General features: G+C 37.7%; 1 non-coding gene across 1 annotated transcript; it reads left to right on the forward strand.

Moving 5' to 3' along the window:
* The first annotated feature begins 1,969 nt into the window (after window positions 1-1,969).
* LOC115802812 (U6 spliceosomal RNA) lies at window positions 1,970-2,076 on the forward strand. Its single transcript, XR_004023357.1, has one exon. It is a non-coding gene; the product is annotated as a U6 spliceosomal RNA (small nuclear RNA).
* Window positions 2,077-2,467: the final 391 nt, after the last annotated feature.

Raw genomic sequence — 2,467 nt, forward strand, 5'->3', positions numbered from 1 at the left:
AAACCACCCGCCTCCAGTTTTTCTTGATATTTAATTCTCTTGGTTTGTCTAATAATTCTCCAAATATTTCTTTTCAGTCCTCTTGGTGGAGTCCCCTTCCTCTATCCATCCCTGAAATGTAGACTTTCGATCAAATATACAAAAAACTATATGTAGAGAAAATAGCTTGAAGTGAGTCACTAAAACGTTTTCTCAGGTTAGTTAGAGAGTGAGTTATTTGTTTCCATTTTACTACTGTATATGTTCTATTTTTCTCTAATTATCTTAACGAACTTTCATTTTATTTCCATCAAAATAATGCATACACATGCTTAAAAATTAAATGGCATAGAAATAGTTACAAGGAAAAACAATGCTTGTCTTCGATTCAACCACCACACACTGAATCCTGCTTTCCAGAAAACAACTTTTAATCATTGCTGTTTTAAGACTTACATGCTTTATGTCTTGAAACAAATATTCATAGGAATAGGATACAAGTCAGACTGCTTTAACAAGGAACTCCAAAACACAGTAACATAAGGCACTGCTCTGGCCTCCCTGTGGAGGACATGGCCCTTTTCCACAAGCTTCATAGACATTCTGCCTCACCTGCACTCCAGCCTAGGGAAGGCAGGGAGAGAGAGGAGGGGCGGCCAGGCTCCTTCTATTTCAAGAAACTGACCTAAAGGCTGCACACTACATTCCAGCATGGCTCCTTGTTGGCCATACCTAGCTTCAGGGAAAATGTAGTTGTTAGCTGGGTGTTCATGTGCCCAGATTCATTTTTATTGTATAAAAGAAAGGGAGAATGAACATTAAAAGATCCACTAGAAGCCCCTGCCACATGTATGCAGCTCCTTCTGAACAATCAGCTTCAGATGTTACCTGTTGGCTTCCGCAATGTTGGATGAAGATCTAGCTCATCTATAACCCCTTCCCTTCTTCCTTCCCCTCCCTAATAGAGTTAGTTCACTAATATTGGTCCCTCTCTATGTTATCTTTATGCCCTCTTTGTAAAATGACCATGTTATCACCTGTATCCTTCCCTCCACTTCTCAATGTTGTAAACAAATCTTACTCTTATACCATCAAGGTTCATAACATTTACATTTTTTTGATGTACCCACATAAAGTCTTTGGTGTTTGTCTCTGGGTTGCTTCTACAAGATGAAAAAACAGTTAATAGCAGTGACAACATTTGATGGTGTAAACATTAATCACTTGTGCTAAGTAGTGCACTTTAACTCCACTCTCGTCTCTAAGACACCAAGATCGTGAACACTCTCTAAAGGGGATCTTCCTAGAATCAAGTTCAAGTTGATTCTCCCTTCTAATGTCTTCACCATTTATTCAAACTCGTGTCATAGTTTACTTTGCTCTATTTCTGAACTATGAATTTATTGCACAGTTTATCCTTCTGCTTCTGAATGGTTTTTCTTTGTCATCTTTCCTCCATCCCTAATATCTTCAGCTTCCTACTCCTTCTATCAATTGCTTGAACCTCACTTCATTCATCTTCATTCATTCAGCCTCATTCATCATCATGAGATGTACCCTAGCTCATTTGCTTCATATCCAGACTATGATTATCTTTTGTCTTTTAAAAGATTTTTTTGATATGGACCATTTTTAAAGTCTTTATTGATTTTCCTACAATATTGCTTCTGTTTTATGTTTTGGCTTTTTGGCCCCGAGGCATGTGGGATCTTAGCTTGCCGACCAGGGATCGAACCTGCACCCCCTGCATTGGAAGGCGAAGTCTTAACCACTGGACCACCAGGGAAGTCCCTTGTCAGCACTTTTAAAAATCAGTTTTCCTTCTACTTCTTCTGATATCTGCCATGCTTTCTTTTCACTGTATGTTTAAACCTTTTTTTTTTTACTATAATTTTAATGAGGTTTCAACTGAGAGATTAAATAGAGTGTGCTCGGTCTGGCGTTTTCTACTGGAAGTACACATTTTATGTTGAAAAATTTCAGCAGTTTGGTGCTCACTTTGGCAGCACATATGGTAAAATTGGAACGATACAGAGAAGGTTACCGTGGCCCCTGCACAAGGATGAGACACAAATTCGTGAAGTGTTCCATATTTTTTGCACCCCAATGTTCATGGCAGCACTATTTACAATAGCCAAGACATGGAAGCAAACTAAGTGTCCATCAACAGATGAGTAAAGAAGATGTGGCACATATATACAATGGAATATTACTCAGCCATAAAAAAGAATGAAATAATGCCATTTTCAGCAACATGGATGGACCTAGAGATTATCATACTTAGTCAAGTAAGTCAGAAAGAGAAAGACAAATATTATATGATATCACTTATACATGGAATCTAAAAAATAATAGAAATGAATTTATAAAACTAGAAACAGACTCACAGACAAGAAAACAAACTTATGGTTACCAAAGGGGAAAGGCTGGGGGGAGGACAAATTAGGAGTATTGTATTAGCATATACACACTACTATATTTAAAATAG

The sequence above is a fragment of the Delphinapterus leucas genome, chromosome 1, assembly GCF_059928025.1.
Source record: "Delphinapterus leucas isolate spDelLeu-1000000601 "Yukka" chromosome 1, BTC_Dleu_Yukka2, whole genome shotgun sequence".
Lineage (NCBI taxonomy): Eukaryota > Metazoa > Chordata > Mammalia > Artiodactyla > Monodontidae > Delphinapterus > Delphinapterus leucas.